At 41.1% G+C, this 23,456-nt stretch overlaps 2 long non-coding RNA genes across 3 annotated transcripts; both read right to left on the reverse strand.

Annotated features, from left to right (window-relative positions):
• Nucleotides 1–8,324: 8,324 nt before the first annotated feature.
• LOC128933438 (uncharacterized) lies at nt 8,325–14,916 on the reverse strand. 2 transcript variants are annotated; one of them, XR_008482784.1, is made up of 3 exons: nt 14,844–14,916; nt 12,401–12,450; nt 8,325–8,412 (listed from the first exon to the last, which is right to left on the reverse strand). It is a non-coding gene; the product is annotated as an uncharacterized LOC128933438 (long non-coding RNA). The 2 variants fall into 2 exon arrangements; XR_008482785.1 differs by lacking the exon at nt 14,844–14,916 and adding an exon at nt 14,074–14,153.
• A 73-nt stretch (nt 14,917–14,989) lies between these two features.
• On the reverse strand, nt 14,990–22,206 carry LOC128933437 (uncharacterized). Its single transcript, XR_008482783.1, has 3 exons — nt 21,691–22,206; nt 21,171–21,292; nt 14,990–15,072 (listed from the first exon to the last, which is right to left on the reverse strand). It is a non-coding gene; the product is annotated as an uncharacterized LOC128933437 (long non-coding RNA).
• Nucleotides 22,207–23,456: the final 1,250 nt, after the last annotated feature.

Below are 23,456 nucleotides of genomic sequence, written 5' to 3' on the forward strand. Positions count from 1 at the left end.
ATGAATGTGGGACTCGACTAGACACTGTTTAGTGGAGGGAGAACACTTGCACATCCAACTCCCATCAATATGCACTGCCCTGGCACTCACTGCAGCTTTCTCCACCCGGTTCCCACTGTGATCTCCAGGAGATTCCATAGGAATTTATTGTAGCAGTACATGGCGATCACGGGAACAACCCCATGGCAAATGTCTGGCTGCTTTCTCCCTCCATATTTTGGCATTCTTCAGAATGGCTGAAAAAGTTAAATTGTTATAATCAGAATTAAAAATAAAATAAAATAATAAAATAAACAGTTTTCTAGCTTGGCTGTATTTACTTTTTCTCACTTTCTCTTTCCTTGTCTCTTCCTTTTCCTCTTTTTCTCTTTTCCCCCTTTCCCCCCTCTTTCCCTGTATTTTCCCTTTATTCTTTTCCCTTTTGCCCTTTTTATCTTTTCCCTTATTTTTTTTTTTTTATTTTAACTCTTTACCATTTTTCTTCATTTCCTTTTACCATAGCAAAGGACAAACCAAATTCTGGGGGAGAGGCTGTGGGACCTTTGTCTCTTGTAGCAATGATCATCAAGGAGGGAAAGTTTCTTGCAAGGACTCACACTGTAATTGATGAAGGTTGGTGAGGTATTGGCAAAGACAATCTTTGTCTTTGGCATTCATTATTTAGTGAATAATGAATTTGCTTAACAATGTTAAGCAAAAAGGTTAGAGGTTATAAAAAGTTTCTGACGTTAGAAAAAGTGGGCAAGGCATATAAAAGGCAAGGGAGTCCATCTAGGCAAACCCACACTTAACTATACACAGTTTCCTAGTCCAGACAAAAGGCATCGTTAAAGAAGCAGCATTTTATTTCATTTTATACTTTAGTTTAGTTTAGCCTCCTGCTTTGCTGAGGTTCTTGTAACAACTTCACCTGCATTGTTTCTAGACTTCAAATCCCTGCATATCTATAGCTGTGATTTTTTTTCTCTCATTATTTCCTCAGGGGAAAAAAACTCCTCAGTATGGAGGAGTATTTATTCAAGTATATATTTTTTTGAAAGGTCTGGAGTCCATTCTGTGTTTATTTTAAAATGTATGTGTTTTTGTGTATTTATGTGAGAGAAGGCAAGGACAAAGAAAATTGTGGGTTGCATAAGCAGCACTAGATGGTGCTGTGAAGAAAAGGATCCAAGCTCAGTCTCAGCAGCCTAAACTGGGTGCTGAAATTTGGATAGGCACCTCTGTTAGCTGAACAAAGCAGGGATGCATCACTGGTTAGGATTGCACTCTGTTCCCTTTAGGATTGCAGAGTAGTGGGAGCCATCCTCTGATCAGCACATGGAACAGGTCAGGTCCTCCAGGCAAACACCAGAAAATGGAGATGTCTTGTGTGACCTTTAGCTCAGTCCCAGGTGGCTGCTGAGACCTCCTCAGATGAGAACCAAGGGTAGGACAGGATTTTAAAATCGATGGGACATCACCAGAGGGAGGAGAGCAAAGCTCCTACAGGTCTGTAGCAGACCAAAAGATGCAGAGCACTGTTCTGAACTAATTAAGGCATCAATGATTTGCTAGAGAAGCTAGGAAAGTGGTGCCTACAATTGTTGCCAGCAGAGTGTTTCACACTAGGAGGGAAAGCACTCCCCTAGCCACTATTTATCCTCCTTCCTGACTGATCTGCTCAGATCCAGCCTCTGGGCTTTGTCTGCTTTTGAGATGTTCCCTTTGTTCCACCCATCAGCAGAGGGAAAGGTCCGAAACTGCAGCTGGTGCTCCTGCCTGGGCTGCTGTGGCTCTGTGGGCAGTGCTGCTGAGTGCCCTCCTTCCCCACTGGAGCCAAGTGCTGCCTCTTGCATCTCCAAGCCAAAAACCTCAAAAGTGGCCCAGTGCTGATGGGGAGATGTACTCACCACTCTCAAATCTGCAAATACTTAATTAATTTTCCCCCAGGACAAATGATGCACGAGCTTGAGACAAAGCTCAACCCCTCTGTCACTGTGTTGGACATTTCCAGTGCCACTTGTCCCTTCCTCATCACCATCCCTTCCTTCAGAACAATCCCCTTCTACTCTTCCTCTCCCTCACTGCCAGAGTCCCAATCCATAAAAATGGATTCACACAATTTTATTTTATGTTGGTGTTATTCCTAAACTTCAAGAGCTGTAATTTATTTTGCCATCTTTATGGTGTTCCCACTTATTCTTAAAACACTTCAAAACACAGCAGATATACAGAAGGGAACTTGAAGGTCTGGTGAGTGGGGTTTTTAAGTTAAAATTATAGTATTTTAATACTTCACATGCAATGATCTCTTTGTAAAGTTTTCATAATGTCAGAGAAGTTCACGGAGTAAATTAGTTTGACTTCACTCAGAGTGCTAACATTTATAAATCTACAGTGCTGCCTTTCTGAATATATTTATTGCTGCAGAGAGGAAGGGGGATCAAAGGGCTCTAACACTTATTTCTGCCATCATTTCTCATCTCCAGCACAGTTTGAATTTTGTATACATAGCAGTTTCTTGCTCCAGAGATGTCAGAAATTACCTGGAGACTGTTTACAGGACATTAGAATAGAATATGGACAAACCTGCAGAAGAGGAGATGCTGCATGCATTAAATATTAATGGCCCACATAAGTCACAAATCCAGATTTGCTTGTAGATTTGTTGTGTGCTGTATTTTGCAATGTGAGCAGAGGAATAAAACTAAAGTCTGTCTTTTCTGAATGCATCTCTCTCCCACACATTATTTTAGCCTTGACAATAATAAAAGCAGAGAAATAAATAGTGCAATATTAGTGGTCAAAAGCATAAAACCCCACGAGGAAAATGTCTAATTGTAAAAGATCACCAAAGAAAAAACAGTAATTTCTGGTTCTGCAAGGACTGACACCTTGAGATGGTAAATTTCCAGAACCTAGGAGGAGTATTGAGTTCTTAGCTTCTCACACCTATGAAGCACCAAGCCACCCAACAATATGCTTTTTTTCTCCTCAGCAAAAAGGAAATAATTTTTTTAATTTTTCAGCAGCATGGGTCACTCTAGGATAATGCTGTTTGAAAAGCTCCACCAGACTGAGTTATGCAAACTCAGGAGAACTTCATGGTTTTTATCCAAAATGTTGATGTGACATCTAGGAGTTTAACCCCACCACCCCAAGCAAAAAAAGAAAACTCACAATTTCTCAACTGCTGTTTCTTGGCATGGAGTTCATATATTTTTTAGTATTTTGGGATGGCAGTACCCTGGAGACTACACCTGAGACATCTTATTGTCCCTGTTATTTCCAGTGGGATTGAACAAACCACACCACAGTCATTTGAGGAATCACAGATGCCTTAATCTGGGTGAGAGGGGATGGACTGAAGATGTGCCACACCCATGATGTCTGATTTTGGGCAATATTAAGTATATCTGTAGTTAAACAATGAATAAACAACTGCTGTAATAAATTCTGTGAATCTGGAATTATTGGGGATCATTGCAGCCATGGGGCTTCACCTTTTCTGTAGCACAGACCAAAAATCTCCTCAGGAGCCCAGAATATGTGAAATATAATATTCCTTCTGGAAAGTAGCTGGCCTTGGCTTAAATGCTTCCCATATTTGCAGTGTAAAGGACAAATCTTTTAGTGCAGTTATTACCAAATGCTATTAATAATATTAGAAATCTAATGGCAGGAGTGAGACCAGGACTTTTGGGTTCCTTTGTCTTACACCAAGCTTGCCTGCAGATGTCACTCCAGACAGCTCTGTCTGATCTGTTTTTTTAGAGATTTCCAGTGCTGAAGTTTCCATAGCCTCCATAGGAATGTGGCACTTAGGACAGAGTTGGGCCCTGGGGACAAACAAACCTTCCATTTCTATTTTTAAAATGCCAGAAGTCAGATTCACCTGGCAATGAACCGGGGGAAGGTTTAGATTGCAACTTTTTCTACAGGTATCCTCCATTTCTACATTTTACAGCCTTGACAGAAACTCCTAGTCACCTCCAAATTGTCTAGTTTGCTGTAATTGAGGATTTCTTAGGAAGCACATTCAGTGGCTGAGGACTTTTGTAGGAATCAGAGCTCCGCAATCATCTACCAGAATGCAAATTTTGCTGTTTCCTCAAAGCCAGAGAAAGGGTGCTCCAAAGTGATCTCAAGATCTGTTTTCTTTTGTAGGAGCTGTGGAGTAGAATTGATGCCATCACCCACATATCAGCTAAACTTTTTCTACTACAAATAGCTGTTAAACAAATGTTATTTGCTTTCTCCTGACCTTCCACAGCTCTGAGCTGCTTGTTTCAAGCCTCCAGTCAAAAGAGGCCACCGGGAAAGCAAATGAACAAAGTGTGGGTACTTGTTGTGAAAATCATGTTCCAGAAAGTCACTGTGCATATATTTGGGGAGGTGGGAATTTCACTTTCAGGCACAGCTCCCTGCACAATCTGGCATTGTCAGGGAGCAAAAGAGATATTAGGGGTCGTCTCACACAACTGCTACATTCCTTTAGTCACAGAAGTACCCACAAATCAGCAGAACCCTGGCATTTACAAGCAGCCTACCACCTTCTGTAGTGCTGTCCTCGTTAGCAGGGAAGGCAGAAGTGAATTTGTTAATCCTCAAAAAATGGGGGAGGCATGACTTTGTAACTAAAATTTGCAGCATGAGGAAATCAGCAGATACACTTCTGAAACTGCAGCATGGTGGACCTTGTTCCTTCCTCTTTTTAATTTGCCTTTTTATTTTTAGGTAAATTTTGACAAGTAATTTAGTAGATCATTGTGGCATTTTATTCATTACTAAACTGTGACCCCATCATCAGTACATTTATTATTATTATTATTATTATTATTATTATTATTATTATTAATGTATTTTCCTTTATCTTCATGACCACACAATGCAGCTTCTGGATAATAAGTGACTGCTGGCACTGCACCAACAGCAAAACAAATACAGAGAAGCGTGACTTATATTTAAACATATTCACCTATTTTCCATGCAACACTTTAATACCATTTGCTTTACTGCTTTATGTGGCAATTTTATTTCCACCCACTGATAATTTAGAATTGCTTTCTACTTGGGTTTTGAAAATCATCCTGAATTATGCAACTCGAGTCTGAGATCACCAGTATTCTCACTTTACAGTTTTACTGACACTTCTTAAAATATCAACATATTTCCAAGGAAGGAGTATGAAATATTTACTTGTAACCTCACTTGGCACCTTTGGGAAAGGAAAGAAAGTAAAAAAAAATATAGAAAAGTGGATAATATAAAAAAATGCTACCAGGAATATTGCTGCGACTAAACAGCCATACCGAGGAGACTGGAACCACTAAAATGTGAAATTTAATATCAGAATTGCAATTTAGTTTTGAAAAAAATGTTTCTCAGTCTCTGGGTATTGGGAAATAGTTACCAAGCAACCTTGTAGATATTGGTAATGCAGGCAGATCTATTCAAATAAAAATTATTCCAAATATTGTCATTATCAGCAGAGCTATGTTATTGCTGGATTCATAACCCTTGGTATCTGGACCCTTTCATATTCTATTTCTTGAGCAAAAATCTGCTTTTCTTTAAAGTTGCCTCTGTTAGATGAGGCTTGCCACCATCTGCTGTGGTTGCACCTGTGCCTTGCTGGGCTGAATGCAGCAAAATCTGCCAAGCACTGAAGGGCAAGTAGATGGTGAGTAAATGCACAGTGTGTGTGAGGAGCAGCAAGGGAATCAGAACACTCTTGCAGCTTTTTTCAGCAAGATTTCAGCAAGAACATTTGCATTGAATTCAAATTGTTCAGCCGTTCCTCAGGAAAACGGCAAAGAAATGGTTCAAGATCCAAAATTATCTCCCTGTTACCCAGAATCAGCCTACATTGTTTAAGAAATAGACAGCCCAGCTAGGTGCAAGGAATTGCCGTTTCCTTACCATATGGCTTTTGAGACATGCACCACAGATGTTGCTGCAGATTGGGTCAAAATAGTGAGAAAGATCATTGTCGTTGGGTGCAAGAAGCTCTAGAGCAGGCAGCTGAGTTAATTGTCACCTCCAGAGGCCAGGAAGGAGCCTCATCCCTGTTCAAACCAGAGATGTGAGCAACTGGAACCCCACTAGCCAGAACAATGGACTTAAATTTCAATTCTGTAAGGAGCAGGAGTGTTTGGGTGACACACAGACATCACAGGCACTCCGTGATTGTTGCACCAGCACTGCCCAGGTGTGCAAAGTGAGTCTGGCCCAAGGAAAGACCCTGGGAGGCCCTTTCAGAAAGGAGATTTGAGTGTATGGTTTTCAATTCCCCCTAAGTGGTAGAAAAGAAAACCTTGCCTTTCCTTGAGAAGGTGCACAATTATCTCCAAGCTATCTGATGCCCTTATAACTTTCTTCTCCTGGGTGAAATAGACTGTGAGACCCTGAATCTTTTGCTGGACCACTTGGACCAAGCATGAAAATGGTCCTGAGACCTGTGGCAAATGCAGGAAAAAGTGTCAAGAATTCAGGGCAGAGCTATAAAGAAACAGAAGCTGCTTGGAAGGTCTGATTTCCAGCAATAACACCCAATCACCTCACCCTGTGCTCTGAAGACACCTGGAGCACTCTCTGCACCTCAACGGAGGCCCTTCTGTGCAGTGCTTTTTTCTGCGTGAAATGGCACAAGGAGTTTGGGACAGTCCATTTCCAGCTGGCATCTGGCTCATCAAAGCAGGCAATATCTGGCACAAGTTAGAAAGAATTGAGTTTGAGCTAAACCAGCAAGGTGGAACTGAGAGCTTCTGCAAATTGTTTTGGGGGGACACTCATGAGAGGCTGGGGGAGACAAGAGGGGTGTCTGCTCTGCTCTTATCAGTCTCCTGATCCAACAAACCAGCACTGCTGGACCTGCCTCAGAGGTGCAAAAAGCAAAAAACAGCAAAAGCCAGCAGGGCAGGGATATTTGGTTTCTAGCTCCTCTCTCCTGTGAGGACAAAGGAAGCTGGGGAAGCCTGCAGCCTCTTAGTTCCACTTTTAAATTTAGGCTTTTTAACATGTACATCTTCTCAAATGATAGTGACATCTTTCTTTCTTGGTGCAAATTCTTGCAAAGCCACACTTGTTTAGATGCTCAAGGATTGCCTGCTGTGGGCAATTAAAAGGTTCTGATAAACATAAAGACAATCTTTTATCCCAGACATCTCTCTCTTCATAGGCAGTGGTAAGAGTATCCCTCTCAAGGGGTGATAAACATTCTGAGCTGATGATTGCAATTTTTAAAGGCAAACCCTGTGACAGAAAGCCACACTGCTGATCTTATCTTGCAAAGATGCTACATGCTGTATGTTTCTGAACTTCTGTCTGTGCCTATCTTCTTATAATGTAGAGAGAAAATTATTTGTTACAGTGTTTGTACCCAATTTAATTTAAGATGAGAAATCAGTGAGTAGGAGGAGAGGGTGGAAGGAGGGGGACAAGACCCGCTCCATTTACAGCTCTTAAAAATAGCATGGGAAGCCAGAAACACATAGAAAGCTGAACTAGCCCCATCCACACGCAATGCATTTCCAAACAGAGGAGATCTACAGTGCTTCCCAATTATGTTCAGTTCACTGCAGCAGGTGACCCCAATTTCTCTGAAAAATCTTTATAACAGTCCTTTTTCAGAAAAGCTGCATGGGGTGCTCAGAATAAAAGCCAAGGCCATAAGAGTTTCACTTACTTGGGCTTCCTTCAGCTGGAAGTGTGTGCACTGCATGACCAGGGAGAAAGCTGGAGGAGGATGAGGATGGTTCTCCTGCACGTGGGCACTTCAAGCCAGCGGCAAGATGAGCTGAAGACCATCAGAATGAGAAGCTGAGACATCTGGTGTGTTCACCCCCTGCAGGATCTCTGCTTCCCTCTCTGGCTGCTCCCATGGGCCCTGTGGTGCTGTGGGCTGGCCCTGCCCTTGGCAGCCAGGTGGGGTTGATGGTGCTGGGTCACGCCAGAAATGGTGATGTTGGATCTGTAAGGGTTGGATCCCAGGTGCATCTGTGGTGGCCCTTGTAGGGATGTCTGGGATGTCTGTACTGGGCTCAGCTCCTTTCTTCAACATCCCTGTTAAAGGAATGGGCCCACTTTAGTTTCATGTCAATAATTTCCTGATTTGCTGTTAATAAAGCAGTGAGAAAGCATGTCTGGTTTTATTTTTTATATATATATACATATATATATGATATTTATGTCTGGTTTTATTTAATATATATATCTTTAATATTTAATATTAATTTTAGTATTTATTTATTTCATGGCCACAAAGGGCACAAATGAAACTGGCTGATGGCACCAGGAGGAGGCACCAGTGTAAAGAGAGATCCTTGTAGGGATGTCTGGGATGTCTGTACTTGGCTAAATTCTTTTCCTATTCAACATCCTTGTTAAAGGAATGGACTCACTTTAGTTTCATGTCAATAATTTCATGGTTTGCTATTAATAAAGCAGTGAGAAAGCATGTCTGGTTTTATTTAATATATATATTTAATATTTAGGTCTGGTTTTATTTAATATATATATTTTTAATATTTAGGTCTAGTGTTACTTAATATATATATATTTATTTATTATTTAGGTGTGGTTTTATTTAATATATATTTTAAAATATTTAATATATTTAACATATATTAATATATATTATATTATATTATATATAATATATATAATTACATATATTAATATATATTTAAATATTTAATATATATATTTAATATTTAGGTCTGGTGCTATTTAATATATCTATATATATTTATTTATTATTTAGGTGTGGTTTAATTTAATATATATTTTTAAATATTTATTTTAATATTTATTTCATGGCCACAAAGGGCACAAATGGAACTGGCTGATGGCACCAGGAGGAAGCACCAGTGTAAAGAGCATCAGGCTGGCACGGGAGGCAGAGCTGCACAGCCTCAGGGGGAAAAGTAATAGAAGTGGAATTAAATTTTATAGTGCAGAGGGTAAATGGGCTCGGGCTTGGGGACCATTATCACTTTTCTGCTCTGTAGTGGGAGATCATTAGCCAGGGATGGCTGATGCTGAGAAGGATCAGGGGGTTTTGGCCATGGGACAACTGAGAGCCACCAGAGCTGTGAAAAGGCAATGACTGTCCAAAAATGCCTCTGACAGGTTCCTTGCAGTAAGGATGAGGGAGACTTCATGCCATTTTACTGCTTAGACCTCATCTGCAATGCTGTCTCCAGTTTTAATCAGCCATAGCTAAGAAAGATGAATTCAAATATGAATAGCAGTTTGCTCTGAAAGGCTAGAATGTGTCTGAAAATGAAGGAAAAAAAGTGCTTTAAAATCATCATGCTGGAGGAAAATGCCAATCTATGATGTTCTTTAATTTGTTACCTCCGTTTTTGTTTTTTTTTTGGTTTTTTTTTTTTTTTTTTAACACTGGACATTTAAACGCTAGATAAACAAAATACAATTTGCTTTACAATGGAGAATAACTCCTCTACCCATTTGCAGTAACAAAAGTGTGTAGCTTTTTGCTAAAATGGCCAATTTAAATTGGATTCCAAAGCTATAGTTGGGTCATCAACTGGCAGTTTGTAGTAACATGGGCTTGAATATCTAAAATAATTTCCAGTGGTGCATAAATGACTTTATGGCTTTTGGAAGTGTGTACAGGAATGGCTCCCAAGCCAGCAGAAGTTAATGAACACAAAATTTAAAAAAAAAATTAAAAAGAGGAGAATTTATGCATTTTCATTGCAGCCTTAATTCATTGTTATGCCTACTAGAACATATACCATTATTGTGCAGCCATGGCTGTATTTCATCATCTGTGTTATGCCACCACACACTTTGTGGGTACTTTATCCCCTTTTCCATCTGCATGGCACAGTGGGCTCCAGGAAGCTGGAACTGCTCATCTTGGCCATAAACTGAGCACAAGCAGGAGCCAGAGCAGCACAGCTGCCTCCTCCCTCTGCCCTGGGCCTCTCTGAGGGTCTGGGGCCAATGCTGGTGTTGGGAGGGGTCCCAGCAGTGCCCAAACCACTCCCCAGCTGTGTTTAGTGCAGGACCTGGGCAGTTCATGGCTGTGCCTCTCATCCCCAGCTCCTGCAGAGCCAGCCTGGGCTGTTATCAGTGGGTGATGCTCAGGTGTTCAGCTCTGCTGGATCCAGGGGCCTGGGGGGAGTTGAACTGCTCCTGCTGCCTACACTTCCTATTTCCTAGAATTTCCATCCATTTTCCATGGTTGAGGAGGGAAAGTCTCTGAGGATGCTGTCACTGTTTTCCTTTTCATGGGAAGTGTGAATTTCACTTTTGGCACACAGATCCAAATTTGGAACGTGGATGCACTCCCTTATAAAATAAGGAAGAATCTGGGACTCGGCCATCTGTTTAGGATAAGAAAGTTAATGGATAATAAATCCATCTGTGATCTCTTGGTTTCCCCAAATCTGCATCCCCCTCTCTCCTCACCAGCCTTGGAGGTGAGGGATGGTTCCTATGGGACACATCACAGTCACTGCTCCTTTCACTTATGGACTAAATACTGTTGTTTAAAGGAAGTCTGGGTGATTTTGATGTAAAGCCTAAATAAATGAAAGGTCTGAAAGTTTTATTAAATAAACAATGCATGAGCAAACATTTTCTTACAGGCATCTCAGGTCAGGGAGCAGGCTGTAGCCCATGAGCAACCCCATATCCAGCTTTCCTCTCTCCTTTTCCAAAGGAAAACTGACAGCCTCTCCCACTCACCTTCTCCCTTCTCACATCATCACTTGATGAACACTAAAATTTGGGTATTCCACTTTTGTGACAGGTAAGACCATGGTTATTTTTAAGAATCATCAATATGCTTCAAAGCATGTAGCAGATGTTATCACCTGTCCAGGTGCCCAACCCAAAATTGCTGGGGTATCAGCACATCTGCATTTAGACCAGCTAGAAACTGATATTCTGTCCTGTGAGAGAAGCTTGGAATAGTCAGACAATCTTTCTATACCTTCTTACCAGAATATAAACCCTGTCTCAGTCAAAATGTTGGGCTCCAGTGGCCAAATGTGACAGCACTGCTGCTTGTCTAAGACAGAAAAAACCTTTCAAGGCTTTAGCTGGGGGATACATGGAAATATTTGCATTGAGCACCACTGTGCAAAGTCTAGAAAGCACACCTGCTGCAGCATTTTGTAAAATATATTTTGAGACTGAAGGGACAAATGATGTAGAGATGTTAATCAGTTAAACCCATCAATATCTGTTTTCTGAGCATGGGCCAGAGAACAGTATCTTGGATACAGCACAAACTGACAGACAATATTATTGTCAAGCAGAGAAACTATCAGGTCATACTTTAATTCTTCTCAGCTGTCCAGGGAGTTTATTTAATCTCCAGAGCAAAGGGAGGATTCACAGATATATCTAGCTGAGGCAGAATAGATGTTGTAAAGGCATATTTAATGGCATGTTGTTAAGATTTTATCATGCCCACATGTGAGCTTCGAAATGTGGCAGGTTCAACCATTCTTTTGGCACAGCAAAGAAGATACCCTTTTTAGCATAGATTTTAATCTGAAATATATAATCTTTACTGCAGATAGCATCCTGAAGATTACTGGTTTTATCTATTTTTTGGTCAGTTTGAACTCTCCTTTATAGTCTGTAGAAATACCTGCATGCACTTTTGTACATGTCATCCAAGAGAGCTTATAAAGTACTGGTCTGCTTTCTTTTTTTTTTTCTCCTCATTTCTTCAGGGATGCTTCTGTACTACAAAATGAGCTTAAAGTGGTTCTAGTCTGAAGTATCCCCATGTAACCAGGCTCAAATAACCTCACAGATGGAGCCCTCAGGAAAATATGCAGATGCCAAAGTCTCAGGCTGCAGGCAATGCCAGAACCTGGCAGTGGCACTGGGCAGCAGGAGAGATGAGAGCTGTGTAAGATGTGACCAGGTGAGTGATGGGGGAGAAAGGTTAAACCAAGGAGAGAGACCAGTGGAACAAAGCTCTGATCCCCCCAAACAGCAACAGAGACCAGGAAGAAGCAGCCCATGAGCCTCACTCATGGACCAGGATAACACAGAACAGCTACAACAAAAATTTTACTTCCACATAATTTGAACTCTGCCAATTTAAATTTCTGTCCCTTCTCACACAAGAAGGGACAGAAATTTAAAGTCTGGCCTTTTGGATGTTTCTCTGACTTGGGCTTTTCATTCCACCCCCGTGCAAGCTACATCGGGTGTAGCAAACCCCACAGTTCTAAAGGTGTTCTGTTAGCACTTTTTATTTAAACAGTTCCAAAGGGCAGGCATTGCTTGGTATTTGTTTACCTGTCTAGGTTTGCATGTTTGCTAAAGCCTTCAATAAAGCATCAAAGGTAGGATGGGCAAGCTGCTGTCACTGCTCCTCAAGTCACATTTGTTACATCACTTTTTAAATCAGCAGCACACTTACCACTGTTACTCATTCTTTGCCTTGGAGGTGATTATCCAAAATTTCAGCTCCTAAACCAAAGAAACAAGTTAGCCCATCTCATACTCAGTTTAAATTTCACAGATTCTTCTTGGCTAAAACTAAAGAAAGAAACCCCAACCCATATTCACAAGAATTTTATCTATGTCAAGTCATCATGTTAAGCAGAAATTGTTTCACTTGCATCTCTAATAATTCACAAATCTCAAGAATTATAATGCTAACAAAAAATAAATTAAAAATTAAAATCTACAGACAGCACCTTTGTGGGGAAGCCAAGCCCAACAAAAATCATGTGCATTTGAGGAGTGCTCCCAGACCATAAGCAGGACCAGCATTAAAGCTGGGTGAGACAGCATTCTCTCTGCTTCTGTATTTGTTAAATATCTGATGTGCAGAGGAAAAGAAATATAAGGAAAAAAATAAGGCCACAGGTGACAGTGCTATTGTGCTGGCTTCTTTCTCAAATCCTTGTGCTTGGGGAAGAAGAAAGCACAGAAAACAATGCTGACAGTTCCATTGCATAATACTGAAAATGCTGTCCCTAACCTTTCTGCAATCCTTTTTGCCTTTAAACGTGTGATTTAGCTACAAATTATCACTCTGACCACAAGCACTTTCTCCATAAACTCACTGAAAAGCAAATTAACCTTTTCTCTCTGGAATGAACTCTCCTATTAATATGAAAATCAATTCAGTCCTTTTTACTTTGGTTAACCCAGCCTGTTTGCACTTCCCAAGCTGAACAGTGACTGCCCAGTTAGTCGCTAAAGCAGAACTCATTGTAAGAGCCAATTAAAAAAACCCCAACCCAATAATACAGTAAGTGATCTTCTGGAAAGCTTTTCATTACTGTGTGGTTTCTAATTGAAAAACAGGATGTCTAATTATTGCCCTGATTCTTCCTTGCTGACCTTGGAGCAGCTCCACAGGTGGTGAACACCAGGGCAGCACAGCAGCACAATTGAACAGCAGCCCATGGCACCCACACAATTTCCAGCTGGCTGCAGATCCAGCACATTCCTGGGCACGTCTCTGAGGTCATTTGTCCACTGGGTGACTTTATCAGGATCAAACATTCATTTTCTCCTTGTAACTATTATTTAGCACCTGTTCTGAGGGGGTATGCGTAAAATCTTACTCGTAGAAACACGTGGGCTTTTTATTACCCAAGGAAAGGATTGTTCAAAGAACAGAAATCCACCAAGATCAAAGAAACAAAGCCTTCACACAGTGAAGACAGAGCTGCAACAGGATCCAAGTGCTGGATGGGCACACAGGGCAATGGAAAGGATACACAGGGTTTTCCTTTGTTCTCACTATCCTACAGTCACAGCAGATGCTAAGGAGTGTTTTCTCCTCTGCTTGTCAGGCTATCATCTCTCTCACCAAAACCCAAATAGAGTTAGTAGGAAGATATTTCTGCTTTCTGTGTTCTCTCTTTCTTTTTTCCTAGGCTCAGTGACACAGCTTTGGTTTTTCTATCCCCACCACCATCAATGTATTCTTCTTTTGCAGAGAAGAATATCTACATTCTGCAAGATGCAGCCATATCCAGTCTCACTCAAGAATGGGCTCTGAAAAGTTAATGTGTTCAGACTTCTGATTGCAGCAAAATAATTAAATCTGCAGTAAAACACTGACTCATGTGGTACCTTAGCAAAATGTCAGATTTCATGGTGGCACAGCATCGCTCCTGTCCCCAGGCTCTCAGGAGTGTTGTTTCAAACTCTTTGATGACTCAAAGGAGATTAAAAGCATATGTTTTTAGGATGCTTTCAGAAACATATAAAAGGCAAAAAGAAAAAAACAAGCTGAGATTCTGTGGCAAAGGCTGAAGGTTCCTGCAGTGAGAAATGCTGATGAGAGCTCTCACACACAACTCCTGCCCACGTGCAAGCTCAGGGACATGATCCAAACCCACATCCAAGAGCAAACCCACTGATCAGCATCCCAATTCTGGCCCTGCCCAAACACCACTGGCAACTTTCTCACCTCTCTGTGGGTATATAAAGAATTGCTGCATTTCTCAAAGGCTCAAAGCAGAGCTCGTGTCAGTTTGGGCATAGAAACAAAACCTCTCTCCAAATAGGACTGATCCGTGGGTTTTTGGAGGGCATGGAGAGGATACAGAGGCAACAGGTGGTTTTCTTTTAAAAGATGGCCAAAGGAGGAGGTGGGCCCCCTTTTCACACAGCAGCCTCATTGTGTGGGCAGCCACCCAACAGACAAGAAAATGGGAGCTGCTCCCAGGGCTGTAGCAGTGTTTTCTGTGTTTGGAATAAGCCAGCGTTGGATAAACACCTTTGGAAATGAGGGGCTTGTCTTTCTTTTCTGGCCCATCCTGCACCTTGGGTTAATTTAAGAGAAATGCAGCACATTAGCTTTGTGTCTGTGACCCAGCAAATATTTAACTGTTTCTCACCAAGGGAAACGTGAGGTCTCTTCCATTTCTCTGGGGATAATTGCCGCATTGCAAACCCAGCAAAGTCTTGAAGGCTGCAAAGAAGAAAAAGGAATTGTGAGAGCTCTGCTGGTTCCTGGGGGATAATTGAAGAGCCCAATACTCACGTGGGCTCATCCTGGCTGCCATCACAGGTTCCTGCTGCCAAGGACATCAAATACTGCATGCATGCAGGTCTGGATCAATTTACCTGGTGGTTGGGAAAAGAAAAGGGAATTTAGGTACAGAATGGAAAAGTTAACAGAGGCAGGTGAGGGGCAAAGTAAGGAAGAATTTTCCTGCCATTGAACATCCACATGCTGCAGAATTTGGGGCACAAATGCTACTAAAAATGTCCATCTTATAATTGTCTCCTGAAAAAAAATCAGCCCACCAGTGCACTGCTCAGAAATTAATCTTTACCTTTTTGCCAATGTGTACATTGAGAAGGGAACACAAAATACTTTCCAGAAGTATAATGTGAGTATCTGTAAATGTATTGCTGACTTCTTTATCTTCTTGTTTTAGCACTTGTCATGTGCCCCAGGCCAGTGTTGCTCTAACAGCTCTATTGAGTAGTACAAGCTGAGCTGGAGCTTTGAGGTATTTTTTTTGTCTGTTCACTTGTTAAACGCGTGCTCTGCTTTTTCTAATGGTGTTAAACTGAACTCCCTGGATTAAGCAGTTAATACAGGTCAAAATTAGTCCTTCAGGGACAGGCCAGCCTTGGCTTGTTGCTTCTCTCACCTGCAGAGTTGGCTGTGGTGTTTGTCTCCTCATGTAATTTTGTGGTGTTGCTGGGTACTTCCCAGTCATTTCAAATACTGGTGGCTTTGCTAAAATCATCTGTCAATAAAGCTCCTTTTTAATAAGCTGCTGCTTCATTTCTAACTTTTTTAATGCTGATTCAGACCTACTTTGTTAAGGAATGCCCACATATTGCCTTTGCCCTGACGAATGGAAATGCCTCCTCAAAGCTTTCAGAGTACTTAGCTGCCCTGCATAGTGTGGTGAAGAGGGTGAAATAGAATATATTATGAAATGTCACATCCAATTCAAACCAGATGAGCAATTAAGGGAATGAATAATAATTTTGCAGCACTGTTTCTTCTTCAGAAACCTTTAATTTGGACATCAATAGGCATCATACACATCTCAGTGTGAAATAACAACTTTATAGCTTCGGTGGGTCCTGATGATAGCAGTGCTTAGGAAGCAAAATAGAGGCATCTGTGGCACTGTTAATGGAATGATTAAAGCTGCAGATGAAAATGCACAGGAGAAGAAATGTTCTGTTAGCTAATTTGCTTTGTACTTTTACAGTGTCTCCTGTGGGAGGATGTGGGATTCTAGGCCTGGCTGCACAAATCCAGAGTGACTGCCAGCTGCACTCTGGTTGTGCTGGTCTCTGTGCTGCCACTCAGAACTGCCCTGTCTCATTAGGCAGAGTTTTGTGAATTTACCCTACTTGTTCTGGGTTAAAGTTATTACAGCTCCTCCTCACTGCTTCCATTCCTGATAGCTGAAATTGAAAAGCTTTTTTTGCACCAACACCATGTCCTGCATTGACCTTCCTTGTTTTCTTTTGAAATAAAGAGAAAGGGGACTTTGTCCAAGTTTAAAGGCAGTTTAGCTTTATAGCCCTCAGTACAGGATCCATCATTAAAATTAAGCATGTACTTAATTGGTTTCCTGAATACAGATGGATTTAAGCACATGCTTAAATGCCTTGCTCACTTGAGGCCCTAATGGACCATGCAAATTTAAAAGTTCACTTCTCATTGAGATAAATGGAGTGGATAATCATAGATTCATCAGAAGAGAAGCTGCTGCTCACTGTATGTGTTGGCAGCATCTTGCAGTATTGTCCTCTCCCTCTGCCTGGGATATCTAGAACTTGCTGAAGTGGAGAAGCGGCAACAGAATAAGGAACTGGTTTTCTTCATTCAGAGCAGGTCACCAATACAGTATTTGATGGTAAGATATCTGTGCATCTGTCACAGAGAAATGTTTTCCAATATGAAATCTCATAATTAAAAAAATAGTGGAAATTAGGTGGAAGCAAAAAACCCCAAGGAAACAGAAGGGAAACTTGAGACTGAAAAATCCACCAGCTACTTCATGGCTTTGCACTGTCCTTCCCAGTAAATTTTTTTCCACCTGGAGAAGGGTTGTTGCAATGGTTAGCACTGAACACCCTGCCCAGCAATCCATTAACTGGCCAGCAAGATGTGCCCTGAGAACATCCTAGCAAAGACCAGAGAGATGCAGATTTGTGCCTGTTTTTTTCTTGTATTTAATGGCATTTTCTTGTGTTTTATAAGGACTAAACCCATGTTTCCTCAGTAAGAAATCCGTGGTTTCTGGGGTGAGTTGCCCTGTTTTGAAATAGACAAAGTAGGGGAAATAGTCCAAAAACTTACTGGAAGGAGGAGGAAACAGATGAAAACAATGTATTCATAGAGATACCATGCTTTCAAATGCCATTATTTAGGAAATTAGAGTATGAATTTTCATTAAATCTAAGTGTGCTGGACATGTTGTGGATAGTCCAGTGATGGGCTCTGGGCATTTGCTGCTTTTTAAAGTGCACAGAAGAGTCCCACCAGTTGTTGCCTTTGCTTACACAAAACTCAGCCCCAATCAGCTTTTCTATTTCCTTATACGTTACAACTTCTAGGTTTGTTTTGAGCCATATTGGATCACAGAATTAAAAATGCTAGAACCTAAAATAGCAATAAACACTGTCTAGAAAGGTGACAACCAAGAAATTTAGCACCTTGTCCCTTATGATGCATTTCAGCAAGCTATGCATGTTACATTACATAACTATTTTGTTATCACTGTCACTTTACTGAAGATCACAAAACAAAGTAAAGGATTTATGAGGACTGTAGAATTACATGGGAGTGAAATTCATGTTTTACAATTAAAAGCATAAAGAAGGTAAACCTGCTTCATGTCTCTAAGAAAAATGAAAAGATATTATGTAAGAACATGCTGTCATTATACTGATCTGTAATACTGCATTGCTGTGGCCATAAACTTTGCACTGAGTCTGCCACGTGTCAGGACTTGCTCTGCCTGAACTTTTCTTGACCTGCCTGCAGCCTTTTCTCAGTTGGTTTGGTCGTGACAGGAATTTCTCCAGCTCTTTAGGACTTCCTGAGGGATTTGCTTGACTTTTGTTTATCTTTCTGTGGTGCCACCACGGTTTCACCAGTTCTGGTAAATGTGGCCAGGCAGGATGAGAGAGATACAGAGTTCAGTGTGGAGGGGCAGAGATTTGGGATGATGCAATATGGAACACAGACTTGACCCTAAAAGCCCCACAGCTAAAGAAATGCAGGTCTGGAGCTAGGCTGCTCTGCTTTTTAGGATAAACAAGCATAGAAAGAAACAGTATACATATACATATACCGCACATGTAAATCCACCTTTAAAAATGGCTGTAACTCCGAGCTGCAGATCAGTGAAATAAAGCCTGGCTGTAAAAGCATGTTAAAAGTGACCCCAAAAGAATCCAACACACTGAAAGAGGAAAACTTCAAAGTGAACTTTGTATTCCTCATGGCAAAGGATTTTGGGTGCTGACAACTCACTGGGAACAAAACCACCATAAGAAAGAAACCCCCAACCCCAGGGAGAGACACCAGAGGGGTGAGCAGAACATCAGGAAAAGAGGCAGAAACTAAGTGCGCATGCAAAAATTTAACGAGATTATTATTTTCATTAGTGAATATTCTCTGCACAGACTTATTCTTTCCCTTTCCATAACAATTATATGTGGAACAATAACAATTCTTGGATGAGACTCTTAGGATTTCAATTGTACTAATGATAAATTTTGACTTTATGTATAAGACATCTTTCCTCTTTGCCTGTAAACAAGATTTTAACTACTTAGGGGAGAAATTTTGAAATCATGCAGCTCTTTTACACTAGCAGAAAACTGTATGGAAATCCAGTGGTCAGAACTCGATATAATGAAATAATTTTTATCTGCTGCCAGCAACAATAAATACATACTAAACCAAAAAGCAAACTGTGCAAAACAGGAAAATGGGAAATGTTAAATAGGAATGTGCACACAGTTTTGGCTTTGTCCTTTTGCCAATGGCAAGCTTTAGGCAAGAAGGAAATAATACTGCAGTTCATGAGGATAGCCTGCCCTCCTTTGTGCTGTTGCTGGGTGTTGTTTCTGCACTGGCTGCCAGGATCCCTGTTTGTGTTCCCACAAGTTTCTTAGAAGTGTGGCTTGCTCAGGCTCATGGAGGTTTTCCACCAGGAGAGCAGAGCAGGATATCAGCTCCCTCCACGCTTCTGAACACTCAAGCTCAGGATAAAAAAAAATAAAATAATAAAAAAGCTCCTTGCAGTCCTCACTGAAAGACCTTGGCTTTTCAGGGGTTTGGAAAGATGTACACAGAATAAATTTTTACTGCCAAAATGGAGCTTATTATTTGGAGTGGTTTGGGCTACATTTGTACAGCGCGGCACGTAACTGTTCTTTGGAGAGCGGCGGCGAGGTTTTATAAGAACATGGAATGGAAGCAAAGAGGTCGCATTAATTTGTGCTTTCATAATGTTGAGACTGTAAGGAAATATATTTTAAATAAGAATTGACATAGGAGACCTTCGTGATAACAGCTTATATTGAAGGAAATCATTCTTATACAAAATATTTCTCGAGGCTCATAAAAGATAGCAATAACAAACACCATTATGCAGTATCTGGGAAATTCTATTTACTTAAAATGCTTTCTGCTTTTATTATTATTCAGGCTTGTTCTTTCAGTGGAAGTTCTGATTGAAGCTTGAGCAATGTGTATGATCTCATTACACCAGGGCTGCATTAGAAAATCTGATAGTGATAGTTCCAACAATGGCACCTCTCACTTATTATCTGTCACTTGGCCACAACAAGAGCCGTGCAAATTTCCTGCCATCAGACTCTGGCAGGTGGCTGGAAACCAATATAATATTCTACATGCACCCTGTTGCACTCAGGGGGAAAAAAATGTGTGTCCAATATCCTGAGTGTGGCTGGTTTGGAGGACAGGCTGCCCCATGGGCAGTGCTGGGTCACAGGCAGGTTTCTGCTCTGCTGGGGAGGCTACAAAAGGCCACCATGTAATATGGATGCACATCAACAGGAATCTGTTCACTGTACACCTGCAGGTAAGTCACAGACAGCTTTTAGGGCTGTCATTCATTGATTTGTAGCAAGTGATTCCTTGTCTCTCATTGTCAGTTTTCTGCTGCATGCACATGCCCAAGGCCAGCTAGATTTTTGTCTTTGAAAGATGCAAGAGGCTGGGCAGTGTCACTTGGCTACACATCTGCATATGAGCACAGATCTGATTGCAGATTTTAGAGAGAGGAAGGAGGGAAGAGTTTCCTCTCCTTGTCCCTGTGCAGCCCTGCTAAAGTAATTCAACATTATTCTTTACCCATCCTCTGCTTTTGTGGGGTTTGTCAGTACTGGCAGCTACAACTGGTGGGGTAGGGTTACCTGCTCACAGGACCTGCACCTTGAAATTAAAAGCAAACCTTTCCTATTAATCTCAAGTTAATAGTTTTGTAACCTTTTAAATTAGAATTAATTATGGGGAAAAGTTCTGAACACCTCACAGAGATTAAAGCAAGATAGCTGGCTAAGCAGGAAAAATTCAGAACCTTAAATGTGAGGAATAAAGTATATGACAAGCTGGAAAAGAAATATCCCTCTTGAGAAGCATGGGTCCTTTTCTCCGGGCTTTCTTTCAAATTTTTAGCAACTTTCAGTATTTCTGTGTTTGAGATAAAATGTCCCCTCCCCTGACTTCTCTTTGAAGTCCTCAAGGCCATTTTCTGCCATTTCTGAGGTTTTCTGTACATCTGCCCTCCTCTGCAGCAGCCTCTGGATCCCTTCAGAAATTCTCCAGCACTCACTCCTTCAGATTTTCCCTGCTTTCCTCCTCTCTCACCATGTATCCTGCCCTTCCCTCCAGAGGAATTGGGAGTCTGGCATGTTAGGATGCTCTAATGGAAGGTGTAGCTCCCCTTCCTCTCTTATTTCTGGGGTGTTTCTCTCCAAACCACAGCACAGGCTCCAACACCATTCTTTGTCTCTGCTCTCCCTCTTCACAGCATTCCTGTTATGGTATCACATGAAATAAATTCCATGTGCCATCGTGTAAGTGCCTGCTGAGGAACTAAAGCCACCTTAACCAGCCTGGCCTGCTCTAAAATCTATTTTTGTGGCAAGGGCAGAACAAATCCCTGGCTGAAATGGGCACATTGTCTCCTCCCCTTCTCCTTTCTTACCTTTTCCTGGTTCCTGGTTCCATGATGTGGGGTTTTCCTGGCTCATTTGTTGATAAATCTTGGCGGAAGCCTCACGCTGGCCATCCTGAAGACATTTTCTGGCAATCTGGTAGCCAGGCTTCCTGAAATAGAAAATATCCATATTGAGAATGTTACTTTTTCTTCCCTGAAGGAGTAAAAGTATCAGAGCAATGCTTCTAAAGGAAAGCTATTGCTTTCCCTTTGTTTATAAGTGCACATCTTGATGAAATTCTGTGACTAGTTAGCTGCCAAAACCACTTAACATTATGAATTAATAAACCCATGAATTTTGTATAAGATGTTTTCTGGATTGCCTTTCTTGCTGCTGATAGCCATCTTTCTTAGCAGAATAAAGCCTCCTGCTTGGGGTTGTTGCTGACACCTCAAAGTAGCTCATTTATCCAGGCAGTAAAACAGATTTAATGAACCATGGGATACACAGGATTTTCCAGAAATGACCATAATGACAATGGTTGGTGGATAATAACAGGCTATTTACCTGTGCCTGAGTTGCTTCAAATTTATTTTCTTCGGACAATTTCCTAACCCTGGCCACGGCAACAATGTGATGGAGCTGTAGGTGTACAAGCAATTTGTTAATTAAAATTAATGCTGCCTTATTGAGCTGTTGCATTAAGCAGATAGGCCTTCTGAAGGAAGCATGATCAGCTAACCAAGCAAATCTGTGGCTCTGAGCAGTGTAAGAGATGAAGGATTTCTCTCATAAACTGCCCTCAGCCTTCCTGGTGACTGTGAGCACTTAGAATCAGCATATCCTTGGGATTATTGATTCTCCCCTGTAAAGTGTAAAGCTTGTTTCTCTTGATGCCCAGGTCATTGGACTGATGTGTTTACCAAAGGGAATAAGAAGTTCTTAGTTCTTATGTGAACTAATCAGATTTACATTTAATCAGGTGGAGTATGATGGATTAGAGGGGTGGGTGATTACTGGAGATGGAATCAACACTTTTATGGATGACAAATGCTTCCTATCCAGAGTTACCGAGCTTTAGATGTGAAAAGAAATTAGGAGTTTGGTCTCACCTTTATCAAAACTTGATTTGCCACATAGTACATCAGCAGTTATGGGGTTAAAATGCACACGTGTAAGGAATATAAATATATAATATAAAAGTAATCAGGAAAAAGCAGTAGGAAACAAAATCAATTCAGCAGAGGCAGTTAGATTTCCTGGGTAGGTTTTATGTGAGATTTAGACATTGAATCCAAAAACACAATTCACAAAACCCTTTCTTAACCTTGCTGGCATCCAAAAGGATAAAGATACTTGGATGTTCACCAGAAAGTTCCCTGGTGTTCCTATCCTGCATCTGATCCTGCTCATGAGTGACAAAAAGCAATCTCCCTCCTGATATTCCCTCCTGGATGAGGATTCTCCTTGCTTTGAAGGCTGTTTTGTAGTTTCATTTAACTGCCACAAACTCAAGACATGGGCTGAAGGACTGTGCTCCATTTTCTGCCATTTCTCTTTGTCACCAAAATCAAATTCCTTTGTAACAAAATAGGAAGAAATTGTCCATCTATAGATGGCAGATTTAGGTACCTACATCTTTGAGACTATTTGGGTGCTAAGATAATTTGATCATCACAGAGTTTGGAGGGCTACAGTGTCACTGACTTTCATTGGGCAGGCAGGATTTAACCTTGGGCATCACTTAAGTGCTTTGCTAATTCCTCTCTTAGATCTAATTATGGACCTGTGTCACAGACAACTTTTATGAAAAATCCTTTCCATGGGATTTTTCCTCCTGAGAAGCTGAGAGGCCTCAGGAACAAAATGTAAACATTGATTATCTGCTGCTGTGGAATGGAACAGGGGGATCTGGGATTGGCCCATGTTGGTTGTTTCTAATTAATGGATAATCACAGCCCAGCTGGCTCGGACAGAGAGCCTGAGCCACAAACCTTTGTTATCATTCCTTCCTATTCTATTCTTAGCTAGCCTTCTGAGGAAACCTTTCTTCTATTCTTCTAGTATAGTTTTAATGTGATATATATAATAAAATAATAAGTCAAGCCTTCTGAAACACGGAGTCAGATCCTCGTCTCTTCCCTCACCCAAGAACCCCTGTGAACACGGTCACAGACCTGAGTTTGGATTTAGTTCATGTTAATATTTTTATGTAGCACAAACACATGCACAATAGAGCTTTCTCAGACAAGCTTGCATTCCAAAATAAACTCCAGCATCTACATGAAACAGAAGATGAATTCTAAGCATTTTCAGGAAACAATTTTGGCACT

This window comes from Melozone crissalis, unplaced genomic scaffold, assembly GCF_028551555.1.
Source record: "Melozone crissalis strain CALT ecotype California unplaced genomic scaffold, PUWL_Pcris_2 ptg000009l_1, whole genome shotgun sequence".
Lineage (NCBI taxonomy): Eukaryota > Metazoa > Chordata > Aves > Passeriformes > Passerellidae > Melozone > Melozone crissalis.